This window comes from Rhipicephalus sanguineus, chromosome 8 (genome assembly GCF_013339695.2).
Source record: "Rhipicephalus sanguineus isolate Rsan-2018 chromosome 8, BIME_Rsan_1.4, whole genome shotgun sequence".
Classification (NCBI taxonomy): Eukaryota; Metazoa; Arthropoda; class Arachnida; order Ixodida; family Ixodidae; genus Rhipicephalus; species Rhipicephalus sanguineus.
In genome coordinates this window covers 50,123,976-50,148,580 of record NC_051183.1, presented here as the reverse complement: position 1 = coordinate 50,148,580, position 24,605 = coordinate 50,123,976, and the positions used below count along the sequence as shown (strand labels likewise).

General features: G+C 47.1%; 2 long non-coding RNA genes across 8 annotated transcripts in view; one reads left to right on the top strand and one right to left on the bottom strand.

The window, feature by feature from the left end:
- LOC125759534 (uncharacterized) overlaps positions 1-10,556 on the top strand; it is a 56,150-nt gene extending 45,594 nt beyond the window's left edge. Inside the window, exons 2-3 of one of the 3 annotated variants that reach the window (XR_007417108.1) lie at positions 2,280-2,398; positions 10,426-10,556. This is a non-coding gene — a long non-coding RNA (uncharacterized LOC125759534). The remainder of the gene's footprint in view (positions 1-2,279; positions 2,399-10,425) is intronic. The other 2 variants (XR_007417106.1, XR_007417107.1) reach the window with 2 other exon arrangements.
- LOC119401870 (uncharacterized) overlaps positions 1-17,169 on the bottom strand; it is a 62,629-nt gene extending 45,460 nt beyond the window's left edge. For 3 of the 5 annotated variants that reach the window (XR_007417103.1, XR_007417104.1, XR_007417102.1), the window contains exons 1-4: positions 16,011-16,381; positions 15,755-15,895; positions 15,315-15,442; positions 10,461-10,543 (exon numbers count right to left, since the gene is read on the bottom strand). This is a non-coding gene — a long non-coding RNA (uncharacterized LOC119401870). Of the gene's footprint in view, positions 1-10,412; positions 10,544-15,314; positions 15,443-15,754; positions 15,896-16,010; positions 16,382-17,085 lie in introns of those variants that run through there. The other 2 variants (XR_007417105.1, XR_005185537.2) reach the window with 2 other exon arrangements.
- Between the last annotated feature and the right edge of the window lie 7,436 nt (positions 17,170-24,605).

Sequence of the window (24,605 nt, the reverse complement as noted above, 5' to 3'; positions counted from 1 at the left end):
CATAAATGGATTTGGCAGTAACACGTGAATGAGAGCACCCTTGCGGGGCGCACAATCCGCGGTCGGCAAGGCCCCGCAACTGCTCTTCCGTGTACTGAAATACCTTGAAAAATAGCATAGCCTACACTTGCCGGCGCTCGGCTTGTCGAAGTAGTCTGCAGAAAAATAGCTAAATTTTAAACGTCATGATCGTTAGATTGATCAGTGCTGGTTACGAGGAGCATGTCATGCGCAGAAATGGTTGGCGACGTGCGTACCGAAAGAGACACCGAACAATTGGAAACGAATGCATCTCAGAAGCAATTACGCGCAGAAAAAGCATAATCGAAAGAATGCCGGTACACAGCATTTTTTTCTGCGCCAGGCACTTTTGTAAAACCAAGAATATGCGGTCTGGGCTAAATATTACGCATGCATCCAAGTTTACAGTGGAGAACTCGCGTTGTGCACTCTTTGCCCGCCATCTGCAACGATGTACAGTGCCGTCCACGCTTAGGGTGAACACGGCTCAGTGTGGCAGCGCTCTTCGGAGCGCAGGATTATCCGGCGTGGCCGCACATTGAATTCAAGTAGCAGAGGCGCACACGAGCGTGCCGCTCTTGCTGTACTGCAGCTAAGCAAGAGCGACGCCTCAATACAACGGAGCCACGCGCTCGAGCGATGTGGAAGACTACGCACAGTAGCCCTCGTGCACTCCCGCGCGTCCCCGGGCGCATGCGCTTCTATGCGCGGCCGCACTGGCGCTCCGCTGAACGCGGCCATGCTGCGCCGTGTTCACCCTAAGAGTGGGCGCCACTGTACAATGTTCGGCGATTGCAATGCCATGCTCTGACCGTGTGGCTGGTGGCGGTGAAAGTGAGGGCAAGTGCGTTCTCGAAAGACCGCCAATGCACCATGTAAAGGGTCAGTCTGTTCGTGGTTCTCGGTGGATCCGGCGGTGTGCTGCAATCGTTAACGCACGCCTGCTAGCTCCTGCCACTTCGCGTAGCACGGCACATAAGCTGCAGTGTTTTGAAACCATGGCATACAGCGCTCCAGCGTTTCCACCATGAAGCAGACTTAAAGACCGTCTACTGGATGCAGTGACCAGATGTCACAAGAGCTCTCACCCGCACAGCCTAACTACCAGAAGCCACGCGCTCGGAGCTTCACGTTTCAAGCGCAGAGCACTAAGTCGGCCAAAGTGGCTGGTGCGTCAACACTTTTGGAAAACAAGAGGTCACCGACAAAGATTCAAACATTCCAGAGCAGTGCTATCAATGCAGTTGCATGCCGCTTTTTCCTCAAACATACTTTCAAATAAAACGGATCAGCTGACCAGAAAAATCGTCCAAACTTTCGGTATCAAACGGCAACAGAATTGACCCAGCCACGCATCATTTGTACTAGGCGATTGTAAAGTTTGTTTTTTGGAAGATTAACCTGAAATATTCTAACATGTGAAATTCCTGGTCCCATGTGGTGCGCTGGTTTGTTGTATTAACACTCTGCTTTGAAAATAAGCCGATTTCGCGGGCAGTGGTGGTCCCGTTGAATCATTTCTCTGTCTTGTCTACCTCTTTCACACGTTAATATGAACTGCCACTGGCTAGACCTACTGAACACACAAACACACTTTACTCAACACAGAAAACGAAAGAGGGGTCGGTCTGTCGAGTTCTTTGAGACAAGGTAAAGCCGCACCGACTTGCCATGTTTGACGCGAAAAAGCATCAATACGCCGAAACCCTGCACAATGTGAATGGATGCCTCAATCATCACGAACAAGAACATGCAGTTCGGTCGAGGAATTTTAGCACATCTTCTGGGGTGTGCAGATAAAATCGAACACGAGGTCCCGGTCACCATTCCCGATATTGATGAAATCAAAATCAAGGTTGTTAGATCTTATCTGGACACACCCTATTTGTGGCGAAATTCACTATGACGGGGAAATCGTGCGCCATGAGTTGAACATTTCTAAATTATACAATGATAGTTTCATATTCGACATAGTCGTCAAGAACACTAGACGCACCATATAGGGGCTCAACAGCGTATAAATATTTTGAAATGTGGCAGATTCTGCCACCTCTTGTACTACTCTTCGAATTGTTCCGTACCTGACGGTTATGAATGCCCAACGCGAAGGCATCGTACATTTCATAGACAGGTGGTAGTACAAGGTGCAAGCAGGAATCGGATTATAAGTGCACGTAGGCAGTAAAAGCAGCAGTCCATCGACAGTTGTATATCCGCTAGTGGTCCTCAGAGTGCTGACCAGAAGCACAGTGGAACAGTTCTTACATGGAGTGAAGACGGAAGGGCACGCTGCAGTGATTGGCTTCCCTGCACGACGCATTCCAGAGTACGCAAGAAAGTGATAAGGGAACATCAAGCCGAATCTCTAAGGGTCAAGGTGCACTGGGGCTGCAGGAACATCTGGAATAGCGCCCAGCTCAAAGGCATGTGCTGGACGTTAAAAACCATCCACCGTCGTACACCGAGTGCACCAGGTCCGATCGAAGGTTCAGAAGCTGTAACGATAGCATAGCAAAGATTTCACGTTTAGACGTCGCACATACGCATAAGATACATACAGGAACATGGGACAGCTGAATTACCAAACATCATGGGAGCATATGGCCACGTAGGTAATTTTAATCTTCGGCAGCTGTTGCGACGTACGGAGTTAATGAGCAGCGAAATTCGAGGAATCAGCCTTGTAAACATTTGTAACGAATGGCATTGCACAGCGCGGAATACAGGAGGAAACACTTCAAGAGGTTCAAGTGGACAGCGCTGTCCGTGTGTGCTTCGTCAAGTGTTTCGTCCTGTATTCCGCGCTGTGCAATTCTATAGGTCATGACTGAAGAACAACTAACTAGAGTTTCCGTTTTGTCGCAAACATTTGGCTCCAGATGTACTCCTGCGCTCGATATTGATATGTTGCGAAGGAGTTAAAGACATTTCGTATTAGAAGTTCTATTACGTGCCACACACAAAACGCTGAGCGCAACCATATCGGTGTACGCACACAGTCTTAGCCATCAGACCTGCAGGCAGAGTGCGTGCCTGTACGACTTGGTCATCCCACAATGCAGCGGAATTGCTGGTCAACGGAATGAAAGCCGCGAAAAGCACAGAATAGAAGTGCACGCAGATAAACTAATGGTATCATTCCCAGATAAGCAGCCGAAGCATAAATCGCAGGTATTTGTGGAAAATGAGACCGTAAACACTGGTACTGGGAAGCACCGGCGAGTACTGGTTACGTAAGCACTTTTTGGTGGGGCTGCGAAACTGCAGTGGCTGGCAATATTCCGTGAACACAGCCGTCGTGTTTAGCTTGTTGTGGGCTCACCTGGCAGTTTTACGCCGCTCCACAGCGATGGCTCTTTGAGTAGTCGTCGCCGAATCACCGACGATAAAGCTCGTCCGTGGTTCCTGGTTCAGGAGACTCGGCCACATTGAAAAGCTGCAACGACAAGTGTGTTACCGGGTGTAAATGATAAGACAGAATCCTATGTTCCAAAATTGAGACATGATGACTTGATATGCTATTCTTTGCTTTGGGGCTGCAGAATAAATTGGACCAAGAGGCTTTCCATAAAATGCACCTAAATTTATGACTAGAGAGGTTTCTTTTTGCTTCGCTCCCACCTAAATGGCGCCATTGCTTTATGCTTATCTTTGAACGCTACAGCCGCCAAGCCACTGGGCAGAGTGTCAGGTAATATCCAGGTGCGAAACCAATCAGACATTTCCTTTTTTTGTGGTACTCGGGAAGCGATTCCCCGTCTCACTCACAGTATTGTTCTCACGGAAGGCAACACGAAGTCGATGTTATCCAGGCGGAATATCTTCGCCAGTAAGGAAGTGCGACGGGCGTGGACGGATGTCAACGCTACTGGTGCGAATGCTGCAGGCGGTTGAGGGTTGAACCAGATCCGTGCGTTGGGAACCTGAAACGACACGCGAGGCAGACATTAGTCATGAAGACCTGTAGCGCACTTTCTCTCGTGCACGTATGACGCTGGAAATGACGGCTGTACCTTGCTTGAACAAGGCTTCAAGAGCAGAAGAGAGGACTGGAACATCGGATCTTGGACGAGTGGGGCCCATGCAGGAGCCACATTGCAGTTATCTTATGGTCAGCACACTAGTAAGGCCATCGGGATCTGAAACACCTCATTAAGATGTCGTTAAATAAGGAGCGTAAGAGCAATCAATGTTGACTACGAACCAATCCGTTCTGCGCAAAGGCCACAGCTGATCCATGCACGATCTTCTTAATGTCATGATTATAGAAGACTAGGCTTGAAGACCAAAAATGGAGGCCAAGAGTGATCATGACAATACAACGCGCCCGTCGTGGAAGGATACGAACTGCAAGAGCACTACTATAACAAGAGTGGACATGATTGGAACGATATGAAGAGAAGCGCACGTGCCGTGGCATGGCCAGGACGCACTGGGCTCCTAATCGATAACTAGGAAAATTTAATGCAGGAAAAACTAAGCATTAAGGATCCTCAATGCCGTTTCGCATGCGCGTAAGATGGCAGGGAGCACATTGGCCTTCGGAATGGAGCCTGCTCCGATGAAAATGCAAGAGAACTCAAGAGTTAAGCCCTTCCTGTTGTCCGCTAAAGCTTGTCTAGTGTTAGCTAAGGACACACATTGCCACACAATTCGTGTGGTGCCGGTGGCTACAGCAGGACTTAATGTAGATGGACGTTTGAGAAGACAAGCACCAATTGGGTAGATACCCACCGAACGTTGGCCTTTACAGAATGGCGCCGAGCTACACAAGACGTCCTGTAGGCAACCTGCCTAATATGCAACTATTGTGGACGTGTTGTGTTGCTTGTCCTTTTACTGTAGCCACCACCCGCAGCAAAATTCGCATATGACTTCAGGCTAGTGAAACCTGAAGCTATATGCGACGCTTTCTGATGCAGTTCCCTTTCGGTTTCGTTACGGAGAAGACCCGACAAGTCAGCAACAGTGCCGAAGTTAATATAGACAGACTCGATGGCACAAAAAGCTCGTAAGTGGCAATAGTGATTGAAAGCGCACACATTTTGTCAACCTCGTTGGTCGCTCGCCTCAAATTTAGATTCCGATGGTCAGGCAGGCGGGAACGATGAATTTTCCTGTGTTCCATTAGTAATTGCCAGTGAAGGAGTTCGAACGTTGTGGATGTTTTTTTAAGCGACTCGATGCCTCTACGACACCGACAGTTTGTATGGCTGTGGTGACGCACAAGTCACTTATGCAGAAACTGGTTGCTCCAGTAATTATGTGGTTGCTACATCAGAAAAAGTGTCCCAAGCACTCCCCGTTTCCCGAGCGAGCCTCCGAACCTGCGGAGAGACCGGTTGCAGAAACAACTTCACCGATCGTTTCCGCCTGGCAGTTCGGCTGCCGCCTCCACCCTTATAGGAATAATCTTTGATTTAACTGTTCGAGGCTGTCTTTTGGACTACCGCGACCCACGCGTACGTCTACGGGCCGACGACAACACCCGACATATCAGAAAGCAAATAAACAAAACAGCACAACTGCCCCTTTGCGCAGGCTACTGTCGCCAACCTATACAATCAGCACACAAATACAGAAGCGACGTAGCAATGGAAAGCGTTGTGGACTGAAAAGACATTTGTCCGTACTAAATATTAGAACAGCAAGTACTACATACATCGATAGTCCCTCTAACAAACTATGCAGTGACACGTTGCCTTAGCCAAACAAAAGGAGATACAAAAATGATAGCTGAGGCGTACAACTAGTCAGTAAAATGCATAGAAGTACTAAGCAGGGACATTGTAAAACAGGAAATAAAAACAAGTTAACGCAAGACTCAGTATTTCAGAGCATTCTTTCTCTTTCATTGAAGCTGCACTAACAAGGACTTGAAATGAAATATAGCTCTTTTGTAGACTGGCTGCTGTAATCGAAACACTTGGTGAAACAATGTAGTAGCCGCATTTTCATCACCTAAACGCAAGGTTCGCATGTATACATAAAACGGCTCTGGAAAAAATGCTCAAAAAAGCCGATAACCACCTACACGCGGACATGTCTCTGATCACGACACGAGACGCGTCGCGATTATCTGGGATGAGCGTGGCCTCATACGTTGGCAACAAGATAGGCCCAGACTGCTGGCCAAGGCACTAGCTGCTTTTGGGGGCCTATCCCGAATGTTCGATGCAGTCTTAAAATTGAAGCCGGGTTATTATAGCAGGTATTCTGTCCTCCTACGGTGGCCGAGCACGTTGTTCGCTGCCCCCAAACCCGACGTGTGCAGTTTTCCTTATGGGGCACAAGTCCGCCTAATAAACGGATTCTCTTCTATTTCACGAGCCTCCCAGTCTCCCGTCTTAGGAGTGGCGTCACATCTACGTGACAATACATACGAAGAGCAGCTGTCAAATCGAGCACCAGAAACAGCGTCCAGCTATCACTCCTCAATTAGCAATCTATACGCACTCTAGAAGCTCACAGACTTCGCCAGGAAATAAAAAGACTTGAATCGACGTGTGCACTACATGTCGCTTTATATTCTGAGCAGTGGCCGTGCTTACGTTCCCCGCAGGAGCATATAAAGTGACATACAATACAACATCAAATACATAGGGTAACACATTACTTGCGCCATAATGAAGAGTATTCCCGCCAGTCTGCATGGTTTTGCTGGTTATGATCATGACCCGCCACCACAAACCCCTCCAGTCACATCATGCACGTTTTGGCATGTTGATGCTCTTGCACGTTTAACTGACAATAGCAGAGTGAAGCACGCAGTTGTTGATTGCCTAGTTGGAAATTATATACCATGAAAGACCCAATGAAAAATTCGGCAAGCAGCTAGCTGTAAAATTTTGGAACATCGGAATAAAGGAACGGTTCAACCATCAACGTTTTAGGATATGACAATGCTATGGACGATCTACAACTCTGACGTGCGACGCAAACCAATTCCGATGAAGTAAATAATTGACGTAACGTTTGACGACGATGCAACTGTTCAGTGCACAAACGAGAACCGGTCCCCACATCCGAATGACAAATTCAAACTTAGGCCCATCGCTACGAAGGATTGCGTCTGCGCCATCACCTCATGACCGAACAAGAGCTGCATGGAATTCACTTGTTGATCTCTAAAAGGCACCAGTGACTGAACGAGATATCGTGTACACACACACGAGAAGCCGACACATACATGAAAAAAGGCAGAAACGACGCGACAGCACCGCCGATGCATTCGCAATTAGAGTTTTGAAAATCGGCGTTTATATGCGGACATACCAGCTTACCACGTGTAACGATGACTGTCGCTTATACGAAGTTAGAAACTTACTTTGAAAGAAGCATTAGAATCGGCGAGTGCATGTGATGCTTCACTGATGCAGTCGTCCTTTCATTTGTTGATATGGAAAGATTCGACGAATTTTCTGCTTAAATGATCCCTTTGAGTTTGAAGTATTGTTTTAGTGAAAAAAGTGGCATGCAAACACTTCCAACAATGCCCATCAATATGTAAATGAACGCTTGTGAGCAACCAATCACGTTCGAAAAGTGCACTCAAAAGCGCATCGGCCAGCTTGGCCGGTGCAAAGAGCTCTACGAATGAAACGCGATGCGCGGAGCGCCTGGCTGGTAGCGGTTCGGCGTGCGTGAGAGCTCGTGTCACATCCGGTATACAGCCGTTCAATATGTGGTTCTTTGTGGCACCGGCGGAGTGCTGTTGCCATGGCTTGAGTACACCACGCACATGTACCATGCCGTGGGAAACTGCTGGAGCTTGCGGGCGTGCGCTAAGAATTCAGCACTACACCGGATCCGTCCAGAACCACAGACTGAACGACCATTTTCCTGATGCAGTCACCGTGCGCCCGAACGCTCACGCCCTGACCGCCAGCAGCCACGCTGTCAGAGTCTGGCGTTTTGAATCACCGAGCAGTGCACATCTTTCCAGGTGACGGAGGCAGATGGTACGTAACGGAAGTTGTACACTGTAACCGATGCGTGCGTAATCGTATACCCAAACAGAATATGGATCGAGATTTTTGCTATCTAGCCTCAAAAAAAAATTAAGCCGTACCTTCCATTGACATTCTTAAAATTATGCACAATTTCCCGGGCATAAGCTATCGAGACGCAGTCGGTTTCTCGGCATCAGTTTACTCCTCAGGCTGCAACGTCGGAGTGCCGGTGCGTACATCACTAGCGAACTTCTTCGCTGGACTGCGCAGAACGTACTCCTCGTAACCAGCGCTTATCAGTCTAATTGCCTGATCGCTGAAAAATTTGGCTAATATTTTCGGGACATGACGACGACAAGGCGGCGCGCAGGCAAAGGTAGGTCATGCCATTTTATGCGGTCTTATCGCGGACTACAAGACAGCATAAATGGATTTGGCAGTAACACGTGAATAAGAGCATGCTTGCGGGGCGCACAATCCGCGGTCGGCAAGGCCCCGCAACTGCTCTTCCGTGTACTGAAATACCTTGAAAAATAGCATAGCCTACTCTTGCCGGCGCTCGGCTTGTCGAAGTAGTCTGCAGAAACATAGCTAAATTTTAAACGTCATGGTCGTTAGATTGATCAGTGCTGGTTACGAGGGGCATGTTTTGCGCAGAAATGGTTGGCGATGTGCGTGCCGAAAGAGATACCGAGCAAGTGGAAACGAATGCATCTCAGAAGCAATTACGCGCAGAAAAAGCATAATCGAAAGAATGCCGGTACACAGCATTTTTTTCTGCGCGAGACACTTTTGTAAGTGCCTGCCAGGCTAGATTCCAAAATATCAACCAAGAATATGCGGTCTGGGCTAAATATTACGCATGCATCTAAGTTTACAGTGGAGAACTCGCGTTGTGCACTCTCTGCCCGCCATCTGCAAAGATGTACAGTGCCGTCCACTCTTAGGGTGAACACGGCTCAGTGTGGCAGCGCTCTTCGGAGCGCAGGATTATCCGGCGTGGCCGCACATTGAATTCAAGTGGCAGAGGCGCACACGAGCGTGCCGCTCTTGCTGTACTGCAGCTAAGCAAGAGCGACGCCTCAATACAACGGAGCCACGCGCTCGAGCGATGTGGAAGACTACGCACAGTAGCCCTCGTGCACTCCCGCGCGTGCCCGGGCGCATGCGCTTCTATGCGCGGCCGCACTGGCGCTCCGCTGAACGCGGCCATGCTGCGCCGTGTTCACCCTAAGAGTGGGCGCCACTGTACAATGTTCGGCGATTGCAATGCCATGCTCTGACCGGTTGGCTGGTGCCGGTGAAAGTGAGGGCAAGTGCGTTCTCGAAAGACCGCCAATGCACCATGTAAAGGGTCAGTCTGTTCGTGGTTCTCGGTGGATCCGGCGGTGTGCTGCAATCGTTAACGCACGCCTGCTAGCTCCTGCCACTTCGCGTAGCACGGCACATAAGCTGCAGTGTTTTGAAACCATGGCATACAGCGCTCCAGCGTTTCCACCATGAAGCAGACTTAAAGACCGTCTACTGGATGCAGTGACCAGATGTCACAAGAGCTCTCACCCACACAGCCTAACTACCAGAAGCCACGCGCTCGGAGCTTCACGTTTCAAGCGCAGAGCACTAAGTCGGCCAAAGTGGCTGGTGCGTCAACACTTTTGGAAAACAAGAGGTCACCGACAAAGATTCAAACACTAAAGAGCAGTGCTATCAATGCAGTTGCATGCCGCTTTTTCCTCAAACATACTTTCAAATAAAACGGATCAGCTGACCAGAAAAATCATCGAAACTTTCGGTATCAAACGACAACAGCATTGACCCAGCCACGCATCATTTGTACTAGGAGATTGTAAAGTTTGTTTTTTTGGAAGATTAACCTGAAATATTCTAACATGTGAAATTCCTGGTCCCACGTGGTGCGCTGGTTTGTTATATTAACGCTCTGCTTTGAAAATAAGCCGATTTCGAGTGCAGTGAGTGTCCTGTTCAATCATTTCTTTGTCTTGTCTACCTCTTTCACACGTTAAGATGAACTGCCACTGGCTAGACCTACTGAACACACAAAGACACACACACAGACACACAAAAAAAAGGGGTCGACCTGTCAATTTTTTGAGATAACGTAAATCCGCACCGATTTCCCATGTGTGACGCGAAAGAGCATCATTACACCAAAACACTAGACAATGTGAGTGGATGCCTCAATCATCTCCAACAAGAACATGCAGACCTGTCAAGCAATTTGAGCACAGCTAGTGTGTGTGTGCAGATAAGATCGAACACGAGGTCCCGGTCACCATTCCCGATTTGGATGAAATCAAAATCACGAGTGCTTGATCTTATCGGCACACACCCTATTATTGGCGAAATTCACATGACTGAGAAATCGTGCGCCACGAGTGCGCCACGCAAGCAGGTGATAAGGGAACGTGAAGCCGGGTATTTAAGTGTGGAGGTGCACTACGGCTGCAGGGACATCTGAAGTAGCACCGATCTCAAAGGCATGTGCTGGACGTGGAAGGCCATCCACCATCGTACAGCGAGTGCACCAGGCGCGATCGAAGGTTCAGAAGCTGCAACGATAGCAAAGATTTCATGCTTAGACGTCGCACCGACACATAAGCTCCATATAGGAACATAAGACAGCTGAATTACCACTTATCCTGGGAGCATATGCGTATATTCTTAATGTTAGGCTTTGGCAGCTGTTGCGACCTACGCAGTTAATTAGGAGCAAAATTCGAGTCTGCCTTGTAATCATACAGGATCTAACACTTTAAGAAGCACACACGGACAGCGCTGTCTACAGCGATGTTAAGTGTGTGCTTCTTCAAGTGTGTGCCAAGCTTTCCGTTTTGTTGTAAACATTTCGCTCCGGATTTACTTCTGTGCTCGATATGCAGACGTCGCGAAGTAGTTAGACATATCGTATTACAAGTTGTTATACGTGCTACAAACAAAACAATTATTGCAACCATATCGCTGTACACATACCGTCTTAGCCATCAGACCTGCAGGAAGAGCGCATGTCTGCACTACTTTGTCATCCCACAACGCAGCAGAATTGCTGGTGAACGGAATGAAAGCCGCGAAAAGCACAGAAATAGAAGTGCACGAACACAGATACATGGGTTAGTGGGTAATTTTATAAAAACCCATACAAACACAGGCATCTCTCCCAATCAGTTATTGGCGATGCGATCAACTTGGCCATATCGCTAACCCATAGGCGTCAGTGTTCCCGTACTTTACAAAATACCCGTCAATCGCCTCGAACATGATCTGGAAAGAAAGTATTCGAATAGATAATCGGCCACAACTTTGCGGAACGTTGCATGAACTTTAATCCTCGCCAGTGCTTAACATCCAACCATACAACTCTTATGAACAGTTTTTTTTTTTCGAAAATTTGCCCTTAGGCATAATAATTATTGATTAGAAATACACATATTACAAGAATCAACATGCAATTACGTGAGTATGTGCAGATCATCAAGAAAAGGTGCGCTGAAGAATGAAATCTGTGCTAGCAGGGAATCGCAACAGCGTGCTCAGGGATGGTCAACGGAGGGCGTGATCTGTCGGGTGGGGAGGGAAGGGCTAGTTGCCGTACATGAAGGACCTGCTGTATTGTTCTTTGCTTGCGCCAGATCAGATGGTTGTTGAGCTAGAAGGAAAAACAGGGGACCACCTAATGGTGCAGATAGGTCAATGTACAGTGCTCTCTAGAGCACATCAAAACGTTTTTTTATCGTAAGCGTTTTAGGCTACTGGTTAAGATTGCCGCGCATGCTACTACAAATACGGCATCTAGAGGTAATGATGGCCATGCTGCCAGTGTACGAGCCAAAATTACGTCGCCATGGTTAGAAGACTGATTACTCAGCCTTAAATTGGAGCATGTGAATGCTCGAACGCTATCCTTGTTGGATGTAGATGGACTTACGTCAGTCAGTGCCGAGCGAAGATCCACCAGAAGGTCGCTGAGGGTGGTAGCAGAGAGAAGAGGACAGATGAGAGATGGTCGACTGCAGATTCCATATTTTTCGGGAAACGGGTGGTAGCACGTACCTAAAGCACCTGCGAAATTGTGCTGTGAGACAAACAGACTAAAGCAATATTTTTTTAATATTTTTGGAATGCGCAGATTTAGAATTCGGGAATAGTTTTAAGGATGTATCTCTCTACATATATCAAACAAGCTTTTCAGTTAGTTCAGTTATGTCAAAATTTTTCAATTCTCTGTTTAAATGATGTTTCACTCCAGCAGCTGAAATATGTGCAACAAACATAGCGCGCATTAGACTGAGAGATTGTTTAAGGCACTATCTGGGCGAATATGGAAGAGCTCGTTAAACGTATACAATTAGAAACGCCCTTCACAGGCAACCCTTTCCTCATGTGAAAAATATATTTGTCGTATTTTTTGTATGTGCACAAGCACTCGCATGGGCATGAAACTAGCTGGTAGATAAAACACAAAGGTACCCTTTTATTCCCCTATAAAAGGAGTAGCATTTGGGGAATTTAAAATATACTGGCCTGAAAATTCAGGTGCGATTAAAAAGGCTTCGTTATAAAGCACGGCCGCATTCGTGCCTTTCGTAGTAGGAGCTGTACACCAGCCTCGTTTTTCCTCCGGTCACATTAAGATCGGTCAAAGTTGTCGTTGCTCGAATATAAAATTGCCAAAACATAAGCGCTCTTTAGAAGAGAATGAGTACTCATGTTTCTCGACGTGGTGTTGACCACGGATGCACCTCTCACTTTGGCGATACCATATGTATTTTCACTTATGACATCTGGTTGCAAGAGAACCGAGAGATGACAAAAAAATACGATCTATGTGTAAGCATGCCTTCAGTGGTGCCGCATGAAAGCAAAATTTCTGGAACTTAGTCTTAACGTAGGAAAAGATTGTTCATGTGATCACCTTTTAAATCTTTTTGTAACCTTTTTAAATCTTTGTAGTGCTGAATGCTGCTGTCAATTATACGAGAACACGTGGGTGTTGGTCACGCCTGAGCTGGTTTATGTGCTTTTTACTAACGTTAGTTACGAGAAGGCGCTGTGTTGTGCGTTCCTTCTATGTGAACTCTAACGTGTTCAAACCGACCAGAGAGCTGAGGTAATGAAGTGGGGTGAATCGACGTACATACCTTTGACTTGGCTTGTTTGCAAAGGTGCGTGCCCAGGTGTGGCGATCACGCTGCATGGAACTGCCAGACGTAGTGGTCAGACACGAGGCGTTAGAGGCGCGGATGCCTGGATGGCCAAGGCTGTGGAGCTTTTTGAAGAGGTCATATCAACATCTTCGAGTTTAGGGTGGTTATTGACGCAGGTTTGTAGACTTGTTGCAGCTGTAGCAAGACTCACTCCTAAGGATTGCGAACAGTTCGTTCGTTGTCGGAGCCTCGGCGACCACGCCAGCTGTAATCTTCGAAGAGCAGAGAGACGATAAACGTAAAGGTGCCTCAGCGACCATGACCAAAACAGGAAAATTAGGCGATAACATGATATGGCGAATCATTTCTCACGCCGATTACTTTAATTCTGGGCTAGTGGATGGTCGTGCATTGGCGTCGCTAAGAACGTTTGGTCGCATGGATGGGTGGGTGGATCGTGGCAGCAGTCCGGATGGAGGTTGTGCCCGGATGTCTGATGACGAAAGTCAAATGAAGGTCACAGCGTAGGCTGTTAAGTTGGCAGTGCATCTGGTGGGAGCCGTACGTATTGATTTTAAACCGGATCGTCGCACTGAGCTCTGAAAACCTGGATGGACAGGAACGTTGAAGACGAGATTGTGGACAGCAACAAATTTCACAACGGCGTCCACAAGCTGCGTATCCTGGCAGCTGTCCTTATTTCGGGCGACGCAGGGTGGTCGACATTTTCGCGCGAATCGCCCCGACGATTGTAGAATCTGACGGTGACGTGGCTCCGAGTGTTACAGGGGGCGCGCTGGTGGACGATGATTCAGGCAAAGTTGAAAAGAAGTGAGCTGTCGTGTGATATCCAGGATTCAGTTTTCAAGCTTTCGTTGTATCCAGCAGTGATACAGCTTGGCTGGCTGGACAGTGATGACTCTCGATCACCTGTTCAACAATCTCGGAAAGTTCGTGTGGAGGTGGCAATAGCCGAGACTGCAGAAAGGCCGGAACTGATTGAGGTAGTCGTTTAAGCCAGAGCATTTGCAGGAAAAGATGCCTGACTGGTGTCTTGCTTGTTGGAGCACTCATGTGGCGCTGGAACTGCGAAGGCTTCTACTCCGTGTAATTCGGACCTTCCGGTCATTCTTTGTTGGCAGGCGGCGCAGGTTCGGTCTTCAGCTGCAGGCAAAGGCTGGCTGGTGGTGTGTTGGTGAGCACATCCCGGACCTTTGGGCTTTGCGGTGTTTCAGGTGGGCGTCGACGTAACCATGGTGCGCTTGGTCTTCGGTGATGCATGACAGAACTGCATCGCGACTCGCCCGAAACCAGTCTCAGGCGAGTCCACCCAAGATTGCAGAAGCTTGACGGCGACACGACCTATGGCATGTAGAGCAGCGCCCATAGATGCGTACTTCGGGGATTCAGACTTCAGCGGATGCAGTACGCACGGCCAGTTTTCTGTTTGCGTTCCATGACGCTGCTGCACCGAATCATCAAGTTCGTGCTGGTCCTACAGAAGCTGCTGCCTCCATTGCGGAGGGGTTTCCTGGTAGTCCCTGGTAATGGGTTGTGGGTATCACCAGATGTTGGATGATCCGCAAACCGAGAAACGAATCCCACGCTAGCAAAAATGACAGCAGCTTGTTGCATTTGAAGCAACAGGTGACCATACCGACGCTACGCACATCAATGCAGTGAGTGTGCCTCCAAGCCAGGCAGCTGCGTTTCCATCTCCGTCAACGTGTCATAGGCGCTGTTCTTTATCGGCAGCGCAGCGATGTAGGCAGGCAGCCGTGCCTAGGCCGGGCGGACGATGATGAGGCTGCGTAGAAATCTTGCCGAGAGCGTGTAGCAATAGTAATTTGCGAGAGCCAGAATTGATGGCTCGTAAGCTGGAAAAAAATGAGTGATTCGTTAAATATGGGAAGATGCGGAGTACCTGCTTTGCCGGTATGCACAAGGCACTCGGGGCAGGTAGGCGTATCATTCCCAGATATCATTCCCAGTGTATCATTCCCAGATAAACAGCCCAAGCATAAATCGCAGCTATTTGTGGAAGAGGAGACATAAGCACGTACTGGGAAGCACCGGGAAGTACTCTTTACATGAGCACTTTTTGGTGGCGCTGCGAAACTGCAATGGCTGGCAATATTCCGTGAACTCAGCCCTCCTATTTAGCCTGTTGTGGGCTCACCTGCCAGTTTTACGCCGCTCCACAGCAATGGCTCTTTCGGTGGTCCTTGACGAATCGCCGACGATAAATGTTGTCCGTGGTTCCTGGTTCGTAGTTCCCGGTTCAGGTGACTCGGCCACATTGCAAAGCTGCACCGACAAGTGTGTTACTGAGTGCAAATGATTAAAAGATAGAATCCTATGTGCCAAAATTACGACATGATGACTTGAAATCCTAGTCTTTTGGGCTACAGAATAAACCTGACCAAGAGATGCACCTAAATTTAGAACTAGAGAGAAATCTGCTTCGCTCCCACTTAAATGACGCCATTGCTTTGTGCTTATCTGTGAACGCCATACCCGACAAACCACTGGGCTGAGACATGTTATATCCTTATTATCCATGACTTTTCCCTTTTCCCCCTCTCAGCCACAGTATCGTTCGAAGTGCGAGATTCTCACAGGAGGCAACACGAAGAGGATGTTATCCAGGAAGAATGTCTGCGCCAGTAAGCAAGTGCGACGTGGGTGGACGGACGTCAACGTTAGTGGTGCGAATTCTGCAGGCAGTTTCGGGTTGCACCAGATGCGTACGTTGAGAACCTGAAAGGACACGCGAGGCAGACGTTAGTCATGAAGACTCGTAGTGCACTTTCACTCGAGCAAGTGCAAGATGGCGGCCCACGAAAGGCCATGAAGCAGGAGATATAGGACGTACCTTGCTTGAACAAGGTTTGAAGAACGGGAGAGAGGACTGGAACACCGGATCTTGGACGAGTGGGGCCCATGCAGGAGCTACGTGGCAGCTACCTTATGGTCAGCACACCAGTAAGGTCATGGGTATCTGAAACACCTTATAGAGATATCGTGAAATAAGGAACGTAAGAACAACCAATGCTGACTACGAACCAATCCGGTCTGCCCACAAGGCCACAGGTGATCCATGCACGATCTTCCTTAATGTCAGGATTACAGAAGACGAGACTTGAAGGCCAAAGGTGGAGGGCAAGTGTGATCATCGCAATAGAACACGCCCGTCCTCGAAGGAGACGGACTGTAAGAGTAATACTATAACAAGACTAGACATGAGTGAAACGATATGAATAGATGTCAACATGCCCTTGTACCGTGCCATGACCAGGAAGCACTAGGCTCCTAATCGATACCTATTACAATTTTTAATGCAGGAAAAACTAAGCATTAAGACTCCTAAATGTCGTTTCGCAACCGCGAAAGCTGGCAGGGAGTGCAACGACATTCAGAATGGAGTCTCCTCCGACGAAAACGCAAGGGAACTTCTAACAGTTAACCCTGCCTATTGTCCGCTAAATCCTGCCTAGTGTTAGCTAAGAGCCCGCATTACCACACGACTCGTGTGGTGACTGTGGCTACAGCAGGACTTAATGTAGATGGACGTTTGAGAAGACAAGCACCAATTGGGTAGATACCCACCGAACGTTGGCCTTTACAGAATGGCGCCTAGCTCCACAAGACGTCCTGTAGGCAACCTGCCTAATATGCAACTATTGTGTATGTGTGGTGTTGCTTGTCCTTTTACTGTAGCCACAACCTGCAGCAAGCTGCTGCTAAATTCGCATAAGACTTCAGGTTCATGAAACCTGAAGCTATACGCGACGCTTGCTGATCCAGTCCCCTTTCGGTTTCGTCACGGAGAAGACCCGACAAGGCAGCAACCGTGCCGAAGTTAATCTACAAAGACTCGATTGCACAAAAAGCTCGCAATTGGCAGTAGTCATTGAAAGCGCACAATCTCAACCTGGTTCGTCGCTCACCTTAAAGTTAGATACCGTTGATGAAGCAGGTGGTAACGATGGCTCTTCCGGGATTCCGTTCAGAATTGCCAAGGAAGCAGTTCGATCGTTGTCCATGGTTTTTTTTTCTTGAGCGGCTCATAGCCTCGACGACACCGACAGTTCGTATAGCTGGAATGATACACAAGTCACTTATGCAGTGAAAGGAAAGAAGCGTTAATTTCAAGGGCTCGTTTTCTTTGTTATGCACAATATTAATGAGAACTAACAGATAATAATGCCAAGGAAAGTATGCTTTCAAACTTACAAGTTCCAGTGAAGGATGCTGTTGGGGAGACGTCATGCGCAATAGCCCAGTACGCCTGCGCTACTGAGCATGACTTTTGCCGCTCTTCATTCATATCATTCGCTTAAGCGGATGAGATGATGAAGAACGCTGAATGGTGCGATCTGAAACAGATGGGTCACTCGTTAAAAGGCCGAAGCGGACATTGAAAAACTACTCTTTGTGAGCGCCTATCGTTCCGAGATCTTACCAGGTCAGGTATTTTGACTAGGGCGGTAAGCACGTGTGTCTAAGAGAAACAAAGGAGAGCAAGAGTTAACAATCGCAATGATACACAGAAGCTCAAAAGACGCGGATTAATACCATGCGTCACATTGACACTTCGGATCTTGATCGGGCCAGATGCGATTCGATTATTTTGATGGAGATTGCATCCTTTACGGAAGTAGCACAGGGGAGCCAAAAGACTAGAAATTTGATCGGGCATAATAGCAATGTGCAATGCGCCGCGTGACACCGACAATAACGGACTGCGATATGAGTAGACAAGAAATCGGAAGAAAACAGAAAACCAACCTCTGTCATTGGCCGAAGCATGAGCACGATGCGTAGCCGTAGTGATTGAAGTCGACGCGAGACCTGAAATTGCTGAAACAACCGCCGAAACCACAATCCGCACCAGAATACAAATTGGCACGAAATTGTGACCAGTAGCGCCATGGCATACCGGATGAGTCTTCCTCCGTGACAGGACACTAACCAGCTACCTGCCTGCCTAGTGTCAGCTAAAACTGAAGCTATTACGCGCTTGTTCCGTCACGGCAGAAGACCCAGGCGCTCACCAGGCTTGTTAGTGGACTCACTTGACCATGTGTTTGATGCCGATGTTGAAGCTCGTAGTAACGACGACCCTTGCGGTGGTCCTCGAGGGATGGTAGTCGATTGCAGCACGGACACTGAGTGAAGCTGCAACGAAACGCGAGGCAATTTCACGTAAGATAATGGGAACGCATTCACAAGACACGAGGTTGCGGGCACTCTTGCCTAAACGAACAGCAAATGTCCGCCCATTTACTAGCGCAATAGTGGCCGGTTCCGGAACGAGAGCGGGGGTTCAAATACAGAGGCACAAGAGAACTGGGCTGTTGAAGCACTGTTTCTTTATTGGTTAACGTCTTCGCGGGCTCGCTACTTTTCACACTGAACTTTCCGTTAGCCTTTAACTTGTCAGAAAAAGCGCTAACCCAAGATGCAGGCACCGAAATTACTGCAGAAAAATTACCAGAAAGAGCTCGATGAAAGTAAGAATGATTGTTACGTGGCAAACCTTGTTGGTACGGGAACAGTGAACTGCAATTTCCCAACAATAGGTGTACAACTGTTCGGTTTGCATGAGCCGTTCGCACTGCCATATCCTCTCGCAAGAAGGTGGAAATAGAGATGTGATCAAGCACGGCATTGCCCTTCCGCACTTAATGGAAAGGTTTATTGTAATATTGCTTACCTTGTTAGTACGGTCACTAACAAGTGAACGACAATTACCGAATGACTGTTCGCTTGTTCGTTAACTGACCACGATTGCAGACAAAAAGAACACTTTTAGAAGAATCATACGTAATGCGTATTACCGGTAGCCGTGTCGGCTTACGAACACGATGCGTTGCAGTCGTAGATATGCAATTAACTTGCCAATGTATAATCATTGCTTGATATACAAAGCTGTAGACCAGCGCTAATTATCGCCGAATCCAGTGCCAATTTCGCCCCGAGGTGTCCCTGGTTTAAAGAAATGAAAAAATTCCCGCGAAGTACGCGAAATCCAATGGTTACGTACTAGTGTGCCGCTACTCAAGCGCTTCCATGCGAATTCCGGCAGATAGAATTCGCTGATCGCTGCCCTGTGCAGGGCTTCACGCTTCAGGATGGTCGCACATTCTTAAACGTGGTGCATTCTTTCGTGCTAGGTGATTGAGATTTATAAGCAGGTAAAGATTTGAAGTGCAACTTCACGGCTCAATTTGCACACTGCTATCTCTTAGGAGGTAGGAGCCTGTCCAAGTTCAAAGCTCCGCTGAGCGCAGCATGAGACTTCGAGTAGGCAGATGCTGAGAACTAGCCCTCCTTACAGGTGACGAAGCCTATTGAGCCATTCTATATGGCGAATCTGCGTACGATGCACCGATCAACCAATGCAGCTGTGTACGCGAAAATCGATCCGAAGCACTTGAGAAGCCGCGTGTCATTTCGCGTGTATTTAGGTTACACGTGTAGGTCGCAGGCTTCGTTTTCTCCCGAAAAAATAAATCCAAATAAAACAAAGGGTTGATTTCGAAGTCATCTGGGGCAGCCCACAATTAAATCACATTGGCGATTCAAGGAGGAATGAAACGGTTGACCAATTACAAATAATACGAACTTATTAAAATAGTGCTGGTAAGTACAGACAACTAGCGTTATTTCTAGGATTGTTTTAAAAATACCTGATGAAACTAAGAGGGTCATGTATGTACCCTTTACGTGATTGTAACCAAAAGAAAAGATCTAACCTAATTCAGGGAATTACTGGAAATTCACAGCTCAATAACACGTACAGGTAAATATAATCGAGCACAATACGAGTTGGAACTTGTGGCCCGCGGTCAATGTGGCACCGGCAAGGCATGGCATCACTGGTATTTATTGAGCAATTTAACATTTCCTGCTGTCACTGTTCGGCTTTGGGCACTTCCAATCAAGGCCGCCATGTTTCCACTCATTGTGTCCGAGTGTACATCCGCTGCGACACGTTCCATATACAACTTTAACTATTCCGTATATTTGACGAAGATTATCACGGAAATATATGACAAACGTACGGATTCCGCAAGGAAAGAGATGGAACTATTGGAATGACGTGCAGAACGTTTCAGTAGGGATACAGAGGTACCAACCAATCAAACTAGTACATGCACATCCAGAAATTACGAAATCTACGCAACCTTTACTGTAATTGGCACCTAAGGAGCAATAGACGTACTGGTGAGCAGCCATGGATTTAGAGAAATAAACTGAAATTATTACACATTACTGCTAGTATATGTGTGCCTTTAAGTATCACCGAACTGATTTCAGTATGATCCAGAGACTTATTGACCAAGTGTTTAAGACTCACAATTGCAACGTGGCTTAACACGGCCAGCAGAGGCAGAACGTTTACTAACTTGGCCTACGTGTTTCTTTGTGTTAGTACGGAGGCTGCAAAAGTCAGCAAGATTAACGGAATTCATTGCTACCTCAGGAGCGGAAAGCGGTAACAGTAGTACAAAGAAAGTAAATTAAATGACGAATTTATGCAGCACACTAACCATTCTCGTCGCGTATATTAAATTCTAGCGCTAGTCCGGCAGTTTTGAGTAAAAGCGAGCTGTAAGAAACGAAGTACGTACTTCTATCACAGTGTGCCTACCAGTTATCTACTTGTGCCGCGCCCATTACGAAATGTTAATCACCTCCGGCACACACACGCACACACACACGTCTCCCAACCAAGATTACTGGGAAGTCCCACAATGAGCTGATTGAAGGGTACGTGGTCTGTTGCCGAGGGCTTCCTGAGGAGCGACAGTATGTCATGGGGCGTTTAATCAACAAAGATAGTACGGGCAACTAAGGACTCTAGAGCGTCACTGAAAGGGGTGCAGGCATCGGTAAAAGCAAGCAGGAGATAATAAAACTTCCTTCAAGGGTACACCGCAACGTTCAGCCATCATAAAAAAAGTAGAATGTTATGAGACAGTGGAATTGGTAATGCAAAAGGCATGATCCTATTACAATATTGTCATTGACTAGGGTATCTACTCTAGCAATAACGTACGGGGAATGTTGCTGGAATTCAGCACCTTAGTGGACACTATCCGTTCGTGACAAATAACGCTATGGATTTCAGAATGCACAAGGACTCAAGCATGCTACAGGACGCAGTACTAAGAAAGAAAAAAGAAGCAGGGATAATAGCATTTTGAGGGAAAAGATCAGAAGATAAAGAGGAAGAATAAAATCGCTAAAAACAGGAATGCAGGCTGTTACTAAAGCAGTGCAGTGGTTTAGAGGAATAAAATGAAGACATCATAAACAAAACCCCAGAGGACAACAACTGCCGTCGCCCTTAAAATCTGATGCAAAGCACGAGGACAGAAAGTAAACCTAGGTTTTTTTAAACGACTAAAGATTTAGTGTGTGGTCCTTTTTAACACCATGAATAGAAAATACCATTTGCCGAGCTGTGAAAACTGATCAAAAGTAAAGAGTACATAACAAACCTAACGTCGAATAGAGAGGTAACTAATGGAAGTTGTGGGAAGGACGTTAATTATGTAGGCAAAGATAAGCAGGGCCATATTACCAATTTTAGTGAGAAAGAAGTAGGTTTAGGACTTGTACTATGTGCAGCTCAAATATAAATTCCTCTGCTAAGAGTGGAAGGGGTGCTTAACAAGACACGGAAGTCTCAAGCGGAACTACCGATGATGTTAGAAAAGGCCCTGCAATCATGCCACACGAAAAACGGACCGAGGAGATTGTATCTTGTAGAGGCTTACACATTGCGCCTTAAAACCTCAAATGCGCGAGCGAGTTTTAAAAAGCTCAATATTTTGCGCATACATAAAGACAGACTGCAAAGCCTAACTACAGATGTATCAGCCTTCTTTCAGCATTGTACAAAATATTCACGGATAATTGCGATGAGATCAGAGTCAGTCCACATTAATCAACACGGAGTAAGCTGGCTTTAGGAAAGCGATTTATGGACCACCCGTGTGAGAGCAGTCAAATATTGGACAAATCTGCCTAGTGAAAGAAAAAGAACTATGGCATTCACGGATTACGAAGGCATTCAACTCTAAAGACACCAGGGTTTCCGGAGGCATTGAGTAGTAGTTGAAACATAAAAGCCATTATATATATGCAGGGCTTCCACAGCTAAGCCGCTATTCCAGCAGAGCAGGAAAATCGATCGATTAGGTAAGGGGTCCGCTATAAGGAGATAGAATCTCGCCATTACTGCTCAGTGGATGAATAAAAATAAAATAACTAGATCGGGAACCAAGTAGGATAAATGCTAACGGACAAAATTCAAGCAATTTACGGTTGACATATCACATCGTATTATTCAGCAATAACCGCAATGAATCTTAAGGATTGAACGCCAAGACCGGTGAAGCGCACAGTAGGATTTATCATGTATGCGCAGAAGAGGAAGGATATGCTAGGTGGTGTGGCGAGAGAGTTCGTGTTAAAACAACCGTAGCCTAGAAGCCCCCCAGCAGAAGAATAAGCTAAATATACCAGCGTAGGAGCCTATAAAATGCCACGGCGCTCGAAGAAGCGCAAGACTGCTCCTTGCCGCGAGAGAGATATTGTCACGTGGTCGTGACGTCGACGAAGGCAGCATTCAGCACGTCAGAGATTGGCCGCACTTGTGGCCGGGGAACTGGAAGTCAAACTACAGCAATACACTGATAGCGGCGAACAGAGCGTCGACCGTCGATCAACTGACAAGGGGTGAAGCGCGTCGGCATTTAGACATGTGCCGTCGAGTATTCCAGCGTTATTGCTGGTTGTCGCGCAAGTTCTAGAATAAGCTCGAGTGTTCGCGTCTTGCGCGCAATCTTAACAAAACGATCTACAATAATCGCGAAGCATCTCGAACAATAAGGCGCGGTTTGCGCTTAGCGTTGCTGACAGTCTTTGTGGGCGAAAACCGAGTACAGCAATAGTGATAAGAAACGCACGTGCACGCATTAAAGTGCATTGGAGCGAAGAATTGACTGGTGTATTGTCTTATTCATGGTGCCGTGACCAGGATACCGCCTCCCGCCAGCAAGGAGAGTGACTCGACCAAGGTGCGGAAAAATGATGGACAGCGTAAGCATTGGAAAGGCCGATTATCAGGTAAGGAGTCATTGCTACCCGCCTAGAAATGAGCAAGCGAGTAATGAAGCGAAGGAAGGAGCATGACCTGTGGATCAACGCAGCCAAACAGCGAAATCAATGACATGTAACAGGGAACACTTACTACGCAGGTGCAGATGAAAGGATTAAATGAAATACTGAAGATCGCCAACAAACAGATAGAGAAGATTGTGATTGAAGATACTGGCGAAGGCGATTTCGAACTAGTAACAGAGTGACATGACAGTAATGATCCTATCAACAGAGTTCAGACGTCGACGGCCTGTAAAATGTGATCTCAAAGGCAAGACAAAGGAGGCGGCACCACCAAGTGCAAGACAAGGCGCTACTAAGCTGGTTGAACTCCGAAAGGTAACGAAAACGTTAGGGAGAAGAGTGGAAGGGGAGAGATACGGGGAAACTTAGGAGACAGTCTTTCGCCGGAACCCAATAGGAGCAAACTGCAGTTTTGTGAAAGCGGTGGCTGCAATACAGGGCCTGTTCTAGACAATAAATGTACCATCTGTCGTCTTGACAGACGAAATCTACGTCGTGTCGCGCCTAAAGTGACTTGAAATGAGTAACTAACAATCTTTTTAACTTGAGGGCAGGTGATGCGGAAATGCAGGACGTGACAATTTGTGGCGTACCCATTGTTTGAAAATTGCAAGAAAAAAATTTCAGACTTTCATCTAAATAAGGCCCCGATGCAGCAGACATGCTGCAGTAAATGCTGCCGCTGTGTTGCTCAGACAACAATTTCAAGTAACAAACCCAATTTGTGTGGCAGCAGAATTTGTTGAGGAAAACGGCAAGTCGTCTGAAACGACTCACAAGTGGACCGCTTATTCATCGCGTCGATGTTTCGTCCTGATACGATTATTTCGAGGTATGCGCAAGAAAACCGCAAGTTGCACTTTTCACTATGAAGTCCCATATGAACAACTGCCCTCAAGTTCATTAAAAAGGTAATTAACCATTAGAAAAGTAACGGACTGTCATAATCGTCATTCAATATAACTATTGTCTCAAAAGAAAACTCCCTGTTGAAGAGGAGTAGAAGCAGGAGAAGGGCAGCAGTATTATGACGAAGCGATAAAGATGTAGCAAAGCACATGGACGAGCACATGAATGAGCTACTGAGCTTAAAGAAAGGCCTACGCAATTTACGGATGACATAACGCAAGCTATTGCAAAAACAGCATGCAAATACATTAGTTCGAAATCAGTTATTCGAGTGCTGAAGTTACGCGCCGATGTTGCCAGGGCTTAAAACAGTGATGCCACAGTAGTTATCAGTATATTTCAAGCCTGAACCTAGGAG